This window comes from Ixodes scapularis, unplaced genomic scaffold (assembly GCF_016920785.2).
Source record: "Ixodes scapularis isolate PalLabHiFi unplaced genomic scaffold, ASM1692078v2 ptg001568l_1__unscaffolded, whole genome shotgun sequence".
NCBI classification, from domain to species: domain Eukaryota; kingdom Metazoa; phylum Arthropoda; class Arachnida; order Ixodida; family Ixodidae; genus Ixodes; species Ixodes scapularis.
The window spans coordinates 3121970-3132597 of record NW_024610167.1 but is presented as its reverse complement, the minus strand read 5'-3'; the positions used below and the strand labels follow the sequence as shown (position 1 = coordinate 3132597).

The 10628-nt window shown below is 42.9% G+C and overlaps 1 pseudogene; it reads right to left on the bottom strand.

The window, feature by feature from the left end:
* Positions 1-4578: 4578 nt before the first annotated feature.
* On the bottom strand, positions 4579-10151 carry LOC115319300 (annotated as a pseudogene).
* Positions 10152-10628: the final 477 nt, after the last annotated feature.

The window sequence follows — 10628 nt, the reverse complement described above, 5'->3', positions numbered from 1 at the left end:
CAACAATTTTTGTTTGCTATCCAAGTCTGGTGATGCTTGCAGTTCACTTTTGAGAGCAACCAACCATTCTATTCCTTCAAGTCACTCAGGGGCATTCTCCCTCAAAGTTGGAAATTGTGTGCTTCGTGGAGTGGACACAGAAAATTGATGTCAGCAAATTTTTAGGTATTGTCCTTGGACGACAACCAACACCAAATCCACTGTCACTGCATCACCGCTCACCTGCTTTGTCGTACTTACCTCTTGTTGAGGTGATGGACATGAGGAGCTTCGGGGTAATCAGGGATTCAGAATCTTCGATTCAGCACCTTCGGCATCAGGGACAAAGGTCGCCGAAGGTAATCCTTAATCTCCCGTGGTCGCTCCTCGAGACGTAATCGAGGGTCGTTTGGCACGAACCATCACAGACCAATTCATTGGTACGGGCTGCTTTGGTAGACATGGTCGGCTTCATGCAGTGGAAGCAAAGCGGTTTTCGGTCGCACATTCGCATCACCTACGTTTTCCTCGGTGTACTTTGTTGAGCACAAACCTACACACGATGTCGGGAATGCTTCGGCATTAGAGTGTCTCATTGAATTGGCATTGAATACTAAGAGGCAGCCGGTGGCGGTCGTCGTGCCATTGTGGCGTAAGTTGCCCTTGGTTTGTCAGATGCCGCTTCGCTCGCAGAAGTCTCGGTTGAAATACCTGTCAAACTTGTTCCGAAACAATCTCGGCAATCAAAATAAAAGCCAGGCAACTGATGGCAGGAAGTAGCTTCCTGATCTCCTCCCAGACAACGTCGTGGATGATGTCGTGGATGACTGGGAGGCTGGCGTCGAAGTAGTAGCTGGACAACTCGAGTGTCGAGACGCCGGGAAGTTGTTCATAGTGCCAGGCTCGGGCATGCAGTGCACATTCCATGTTGGAAGCCTCGGTGATATGAACACTTCGACTGTTGTTGGGGGTTGCGGACAAGGCTGCCGAAGGTGTTGTCCCTCCCGTGAGGGGCGTGGGCTTGTCTTCTGTAGCATCAAGGTCGGCGTGGGCGTGGGCGCTCGATCAAGCGCAAAACATCCTCCACGAGTGTGGTGGCGCTCTCGTTGGGGCAGTGTCCTGGACAGAATCAAGAATGCGGCTCTCTCTCGTTGATGTTGGCTGACAAATGCGCGCTTCAGCTCGATCTTGCAAACTTCCCATGGTTCTCAGACCAGCGCCGGCAGTTTCTTCCACGAGAAGTATAGGTTCTGCAGGAGCTGGTTGTCTGTCCACCCAATGTGGCGGGCGACACTGTCATATTGTTCAATCCAGTCCTTGACGTCTTCATACACCTTGCGTGAAAAAGCGTCGGAGTGTGATTTGCGACGGGCATGCAAACAATGGTGGGAGGGGACACGGTTTGCTGCTACAGATTTGTCATTGTTGGCTTAGTCAGCTTCGGATTTTCTGACAGGAGACCGAATTCCAGTGGTTTTTCCTGGTAGCAGCAACTGGCTCGGATTTCAGGTGCTTCGTGGTGTATTTCCGAGGTTACTTTTTGTGGTATTCGGTCGTCTTGCGGTTGTTCTGCCAGGATCGGGTCAGGACTTTGCTCACGGCTCGACGGGGGTGTAAGACGCAGGATAGTCCGCCAGCCGTGTCCCATTATCGAGTAACTCGGCTGAAGAGCCGCCGGGTTCACACAGAGTGAAGGGCTATGGGTGCCCAGCACCTCCACCACAACATACGATTACTGCTGAGCATGACCTGCAGTGTCCCAGAATAGTGAATATTGATAGAAGCTAGGACTGGAACAAGGATCCGTGACAGTATAACAAAACTCGCAGAAGAGAATCTATCCTGACCACTGAAGAAGCTGCATTGCTTTAGTGGCTTTCTGTCCGAATAAATCCTCTCCTTCGGGGTTTGGCGACTGCCGTGGACGAACTGAACTGAAATGGATGTGGGACCACTTTTCTGGTAATGAGCCACTGCAGACTGTTGCCACAAAGCGGCGTGAGCTGGGTACGTAACACGCTCGATGCAATGTCCGGACAGCTTGCAATTCGCGTAACGAGTGTGGATGAAACGTTTGTGTTGACGAAACGTGCGACAGACCAGCGGGATCAATACCAACTGCAACACCTGTGCTCCGTGAAAGTGCACGTCTACGCCGGAACAATTTCGGAAGCAGCACAGCATCACCTAAAGCATGGCACAGGAACTACCAGCTTGAAGGCAGCTCTTCGGTGCGCCGCACACCTGTGCTCCGTGAAAGTGCACTTCTACGCCGGAACAATTTGTAAGCAGCACAGCATCATTCAGCACGGCACGGGAACTACCAGCTTCAAGGCAGCCTTCCGGTGCGCCGCACAACCGAAGTAAGCCCTCGGTCATTTGATCGAAGCTGCACCACGATTGCACACCGCCAAGCACTACTCACGCAATTTCCGTCGCTAAAATGTGTATCCAAATATATTGCACACGCTTCACTGAAAACCTCGAAGATTCCGATGGTAAACGAGAGCACAGAAACGTCGCCTTAAATTTTATCCTAGCGGTATCCGAATCAATCCGAGGTCCTAGCAACGTAGGTCAGATTGTCTCTTCCGTGGCAATATCCCGGTCGGTCACCAGCGAAATGCACACCGTTCCGCCGTATTTTCACGTTATACCTACGTCAAACACCACGTTGAACTCTGAACTCGCTTTCGACCGGCCTCATATGACGGCTTCCGCGTCTGAAATCAACTCGCCGAGACGAACGACAACCAACAAAGTATCCGACAAGCTCCGGCCCAGCTGGGGCCAGCCGCTGCATGGGCGCTGCCATCTTTCCTGTGTCGTCACGTATTTGGTTTGGTCATGTGACGTGTGGTCAAATTTGCGTACAATGGCAGCCTCCTTATGGGGGTCACTTTCGAGTGCAGACCGGAACCCCGGTTTATCGCTCTAAGCCCCTCTACCTCGTTGGTTGGACTCTTGGGCACCTTTTTGAGGGGTCTTCTTGTCACCATTACACCCTTGCACCCTCAGAAACACGAGTAAGGGTGTAAGGGTGTCACATGCACATTACAGGCACCCCACATGCATGCACTGAGAAAAAAAGTCACATTAACTTGGCTGTATACAGCCAAGTTAGTCTGGCTTTTTTTTCAGTGCATGTGCCCTGTTTATGATGTGCATGGGCTGTATACAGCCAAGTTAATCTGACTACATGTTCATACCTTTAGAGACAGTGCCACAATATTAAAACATGTTTGTGCTGCTGAAAACCTTCGAAAACAGTTAATGCATTCTTGCTTAACTAAGTGGTTGCCTCATGCATGCATCCACTAATGAATAAAGACAAAAAAGGTGTATATGAAAGTTGAATACTCTTTTAATTTGTGCGTCTTGCATATACAACCTTTCAGTATGTTAAAACTCCCAGCGTCGAGTGTTTGTAGCTTATCACGCGTAGCTTCCTCGGCGTATATAAGCACGAGCTCATTCAATGTCCATGCTCCCTAAAGAGCATGGTGTGCGCGCTCGCGCCAGAGGGACAATATAGGGTGGATGATTTTAATGCGTACAGATGTAAAAAGGATGACCAGTATACACGGGTAACATCTTCACTTTATGTGTATCGGGCTCAACGGACACCAGATCGCATGATAAATAATAACCTGTAGACTAATTAACTTAAACTTTCGGGGTTTCATTTAAAAATTTTATGCGTTTTGTATTCATTGCAGCGTTGAGAGCAATTAAGTTAGAGACTAACCTAATCTGAAGATTTTGAATGAATGCAAAGTGCTTTGCAATATCAAGAGTTCAGTTTCCGCGTTTTTGACACGCAATTCCGAAGCTATAAACTAAAACGCCACAAGGCCTCTAGATTGTGCATAGAAATGTGACATACACTTTTCTGGTACCCTGTTACCCTCTCGGCAATATGTCATCGGCATATCCACCAAAGATGCGGTGGCCAGTTAAATACGAAGAAACCGAAACGACTATGTCACCCCTCATAGGCATCATTGAGGACAGAGCTTTCTTACTGTGTATTTACTTTTAGAATCGCGCGACAAAATCAGAAAACTGATCTATTAATATATCAAAACTCTTGCCTTTATGCAAATTGTTTAAACTGATTTTGGCTCTGACATTGACTGCGTTAAAACCTGCAGCTGCAATATGACCTACGAAAGTGTTAAATTAATTCGCATGTTTAGGTTAATTAGCCCACTGATCATGACTGTAATCCTCTGATACAATGTCTGCCGAGCGCGATACCCGAGCAGCTTGGAGTATACCAGGTATTTCAGCGAAGACTGAAAAAATTCCTAAAATGTGTGTATTCGAAGTACAAAGATCATATTCTCGGGACTGCATTACTCGTGGTGGCGGACGTCGGAAATGCGTGATACCTAACAAATTAGGTTGTTAATTATTAAAAAAAACTAATTAACATTTTCATTAGTAAAAAGACATATGGTTCCAACCAGAAACTTGCTGAGCGTCATCAAAAAGCACAAAATTCGTAATTTTCAGAAAGGCTTTGAACGCGTGAAAAGCGTAGTGGTGCGCTGAAGTTACCACTCGTGCAGCAGATACACAGATAGTGGTCTGATAAGGCGCCCGAGCGATTCTTCCGTCTCTTCTCAAAGCCCTAGCCTTGTATCTGTTCCACGAGTGGTAACTTTAGCATACTACGCTTCCTATGTCCTGAATATTTCTGAAAATTACTGATTAAGTGGTTTTCGATGACGCTCAGCAAGGTTTTAGTTCGAGCCTTATGTTTATTTTCACTTAATATAAAGTTAATTAGTTATATGTAATGAAGTACCGCACTAACTAGTAAGTATCGCACATTTTCTGACGTCTGCCACCAAGAGTAATGCTGTCCCGAGAAAATTACTTTTACCTTGATTACACTAATTTTAGGAATTTTTGTCAGTCTTTGCTGAAACACCCGTTATATGTACCGGTTACCCAATCTTTAAAAGCCCAGGAGCGTTGGGCGATGCTCCTGGGCCTTGAAATCGAAACCCCTTAAAATAGGTGTTCCAAAACACAAGAAATATTAAATGCTTTTCTGTTGTACTTTGAATAAACATTCACTGGGCGGTCATGATTGCTGTGGTCCCTTCCACTGCATCTATGACGCGCAACAGTCGACTTTTCTCGATGTACAGGAAGAGCGCTTCGGCCTCTTTAAACCCCGGGCCCGAAAATACGATGCAAGGGGTAAGTGGTTTCTTCGCCTCCTAAAAAGAAACGAAACACAGCATTCTAGATATACAGTTCGCAGTCACCATGGTGCACACCTGTATATCTATTTATAAAGGCAGAATTTTCTAGCTGACTCAAGTTCTTTTGTTATGTGATCAACACACGTCGGCCACATAAAGGAGCTCTGACTAGCACTCAATACTTAAATATCGGCTGTTATTTTGTGCTGAGATGAGTGAATGCTTTCTGTTTGCTTTCATATAGGTATGTTTGTTGAAAAATAATTGCAGTTGTAATATGATGAAGTATCTATGCTGAAATCCCGATTATTAAAATATATTCGCATTTTAAAATATTATTTTGGTTCACAGTAAATGACTGTTAGACATCTGATTTCCTGTTAGAAATATTTCATTTATAAGCCTGTAGGTTTCTTTTTTGCTGCAAAAACTGTGAGATATTCTTGATGATGGTAAAAATGGCCTTTGCATGGGGTGCCACTAGACCTACCAGTGTCAAAAAGGATTTTCAGTAGTTACACCACAATCAAGCAACATTAAAGTGAGTTTTTTTTTCCTTTTTTTATGTTATCATGGGAAGTCTAGGAAACTGAAAACTGCATGGGGGCCTTACACATATTTACAATTTTGTTCTAATGGCCAAAATACATTACCACTTATATATAATTTTGTGCAACGGATACAATGTTCTGGAATGGGGGCTTTTAAGTGAAAGCTTACCGAAGGCAAAGACATCATGTGAGTTGCACTATAGGCTGCTTAAGTACTCTTGCCAGGAGTTTCAGGGCACGTACGGCCTGAACGTCTGCAACAGAAACGCATAGTAAAACTGAGCCACATGTTACTCGTGCTAAATTAGAAACAAATACATTGCACGTCTTCATTCGAAACACGATAATGAAGGAGAGCAAGGCTTTAAAAAGCCCATGCATGCAAGTGGAACCGACGGATTCATCATTATTCTAAGAGTGCATTTTTTAATGAATGACCTTAAATATAAGACTTCTTTTCCTCAAACATTCCTAAAGACAGTTGCAGGCGTGGCATCCAGCTGGTGCCCCATGAGTGCAAGCGCACCCAGGGTGTGAGTGAAAGTAACTGAGACAGGCATCTAATTGCAAAACCTGCTCACATGTGCAGACATGGTGGTGACTAAGTGCCTTGCTTGCAACTATTTATGGGGAATCACTTCCTTCGCTTTGACTAATGTACGTATAGGTTGAGAAAGATACAAATTCTTACATCTGCTCTAAAAGATAAAGAAATGTGTTCGACGAAGACAGGCAGTGCTGTCCTTCAGAAATGACAATCTGTAAAACACTGAGCAAGCGTCCATTTAATATTCGGTGATTTTCTTGAACAGGAGGATATGCATTTGTTAGTACATGACATGGCGGGCTTCATCCACTTTGCAGCGACGTGTTTGGAAAAGCTGATAACACAAAGGAGCGTCTCATGTACTTAGCTTCGAAACATTTCAGATCTAGCTGGTGGGCGCTTATTGTGAAATGAATGCATGCTTGATGCTCCATGGTACGTTTAAGATTCAAGAACTTAACAAGGTGACTTCGATATTATACATTTTTGTAAACAAAATATACCTTCCAGGTACGCTTCATCACGACATTTATATGCTGGATAAATTATTGTGCCAAAATATGGAATATTTTTAAATTAAGTGAACTCTTCTTTCTGTCCTCTGAGCTTTTTCTTTTCTTTAAATTGAAGTACTTGCATTTACACTTAGCTTGCACCATTCGACAAATGCGTGTGTAGCAGCACCTGTGATGTAGGTCAATGGTCATTACTCGCAGACTGTTATAAAACATTGCTTGGTCTTAGTTATTTTGAAGCAGCAGTGAAATTAACTGGATACGTAGAAACCAGAACAAGCATGTCGAATGACTTTAACGGAAGAGGTACCTTCATTCAAAACTTTCCCTTGGAATAAATTTAAGTCCTGAATCCAGGAAAGCATTTCCCGTGACAGAATTATCCTGCACTATTCGCAAATCTTTAAACACATGCCTGCTCTTTGCACACAACACTCCTATTTTATGTAAATAAAAAAACTGCTTACCACTTCCATCTGTGTCTAAGGGAACGATTAGACCGCAATGCACATAAAAAAAGTTATATTAAATGCAACCATTTGTACCGTAGTACTGCTGTGTTTTGTGTGACTATTCAGATTAAATCGATGGCCCACTATTTAATTTAAACAATAATATGTAAATTAAGCTGCACCCATTCAATTTGCACAGTAATTTACACTATACAAGCTAACGGTAAAATAGGCAACATTTTAAAAAAGTGCATAATAAAAACTGATGAGAAAAACTGTGTTGAAAATAGTACCCCAACAGATGGTGCGTTCTACAAAAACACACATCTGTTAACCTTAAGAGAAAAGAAATCCAATAGAGAAGGCACATCGTGTCAACACTAATCTGAACATCTGCGCATTTTTAAACATACACGGTAACATACCATCTTTCTGTTGGTATATGTTATGCTCAAAGCGGTATAGTACTGCTTTGAGCAGATCATACGTATGCCCTTTATTCGTATACACGAATCATCACTTACGTTTCTTGCGTCTTGCACCGGTTCCTGGCGAGTAAATTCCAAGTAAAGGCTTCAGGTCTTTTTTGGATCCCCCTTGGTCTCTTCTTAGAGCAAGTTTCACAATCTTATGGAACGCCGCCTCGACCGCTTGATTCACATCTTTCTTCAGAAGTTGCTTGAAATCCTCAATCAACTGAAACATTGTGAGCGTTTGAATAAAACCCATGCATTTGTAAGAACAGTGAAATTCTTAATGTTTTTTTCACCTCGTTATTAAATATATTTTATTAGCCTACTAACACATTTGAAGCATTCTGTCGTGTCGCACAACTACTGTAGAATCCTTTACTTCGTGCCTTCAATTTTTTTACAAATGCGATGACAGACATAATCATGACCACTAACCTATGAGTATAAAAGTTGGAATTTGAAAATTAGACTGAAGACATGCATGTACCTTCAAATTACGCAAGTTATTGGCTTCGTGAATATTTCGGCAATATGGAACTTGCGAACGTTAAAGAGATACTGCAACGAAATTTCGGCGCGTATTTTATGGTCTATATGTGTTCAAAGGAGCAGTATCACATCGAACACACCAATATCTTGTTAAAAAAGTCACGAAAAGGAAATTTAAAACGAATTAAACGATTTGCAAAGAGCACCTGGTGGACGTCGCTAACGCCTCGTTTGTAATGCCCGTCCAGGATCCTTGACAGCTAGTGACGGTGAGTGTCTCGCCTCCGGTCACGACGAGAGAAGAGGTGAAGGAAGAACTCCCGTCTTCCCGTTGTTCCAGATGTAGCTATTATCCCCCTACAAGATTATAAAAGATTAACCCGTCACTCAAAATTCGTATAAAAGCAGCTGCTTCGGTGGCGGGGATGACTAGGCCATCCCCTCGACGTCAGCCTCGCCGCAGCTTTGCTCGTCCCGAGACGACCTACGTCACGATTGCGTCGGATGTCACATGCTCTAAGCTGGGCCTTCTCCGAGCGCTTGCTAGAGTGGGCCGTTTATAACAAAAATACAGCCACCGGGCTCAAAATACAAATGTGCAATTGTCATTTACGGATATTGTGGATCATATTGAACTTATTTTTGAACACGACGGATATATTTCAAATTTCGTTGAAGTATCCCTTTAAAGGTTGCACTGTACTGCTGAAGTAGATCGCTAATAGATATAGTGCAGCTCCGAAATGTAAAAATGATCAACCTTGGTTTAGGCTAGTTACTTAAGGTAATATTAAAGGCAGAAACGTCATAATTAAAATGGTGTTTGACTGAACAAATTATGCAAAACATTAATTCTGAGAAGTAATTTCGTAGTATGTCATAAACCGTTAAGCGACAGCTTGAACCCATATTACCCTAAAAGGAATTTGCTGAAGCACTTTGTGCCCCTGATTTAAAGTTTTCACAAATGTTTTATGAACAAAAAGATAGGACGCAAACTAGCTGGTGATGGTTGAACATAACTTTGGACAAAACTGAGAGACTGGGGAAAAAAAGACGACACAACACACAGCCCTTGAGTATTGTCATCCTTGTTGTTTTTTACAGCTTTGGGGTTACATTTTGCAGTATGTTATGTATGTTAAATTGTTTCAGTGGAAAAAAATGTCTATGTTCTTCAGAGAACAAGTTCGTAAAATTACAGCTTCTTACAAACAGAGCAGCTTTGTGTAAGCTGGTTCTCCTAAATAAAGCCCGTCTACAAATAGCGTACAAAAGAAACTACTCACCCATTCAATGTCCCTGAGATATAGATACTTGTCGATAGCTTCAGCGATGGATAACTTGCACAAGTCTTTGACCTCTTCGGAATGCGTCAACTGAGGCCTGCAGCACATTTGCTGCCTGTCGGGGTTCGATTTGGTCCCCCCGTGACTAACCAGGCCTCATGCTGTGTGAGACTGTATTCGTCTTCTCCACTGGGAGCCAAGCCTTGGGACTGCATAAGGATTAAACAAGGACGATTATTGTAATTTTATTAAAAAAACACATGTGCGTTACACCGAGCTCTGAATCACCGACCAGTGTTGCGCCAACTTTGCCCCGCTATAACTCCATTGATGCAGCGTCGACAGCCGCCCTTGGTTGTTTCCCACGGCTGCCGAACTTTGGTCGGTTTGCGTACACACGGTCAGTCTCCAGCTTCCGTCTCTCATTTTTGAACTTTTGGCGGATGAGCATGACCCATGAATTCTGGAGTATTAAGATTGATTTATTTATTTATTCAAAATATCTGAAAGGCCTGTCCGGCATTAAATCATCCATAAACTTTACAATGCAGGTAATACTGTAAAAAAAAAAAAACTCAAAAATTGAAAATAGCAAATGATTTTTTATTCAAATTGTGAAGTTTACTTTCATCAACATTAACAATAGCCCAGTGCAGCAGCTATGACATTTTCTTCCGAATTTTTTTTAATACCAATAACATTTGCATACAATGAATAAAAAAATTCGCATAGAGCAGTCAACACACTAAATAAATTTACAAGACCCAATGCCCGTTAGTCAGCCATTTGAGCTTTCGAACAATCCTAACAGCCACATTTACAGCAGTTGGACTCGGTCCATAGCAAAAAGAAAAAGAGGCAAGATCAGCTATATTCAATGCAAAACACCTTGAACAATATTTACTATTCAGTCCTTGTAACAAATGCATTCCTTTACTTGGGTTTGTGCTCTAAACTGGTCTAGATCTTCTAATTAATTTTTTATACTTCAGATCAATCGCAGTAGCAAAAGAAAGGCCCAGCTACTTGTTCGACTTTTTTTATTTGTTTTCCTATTATGTAACATTATAAAAGCTGAAAACGCGAGACTGGCACATAATCACGACTCCGCAAA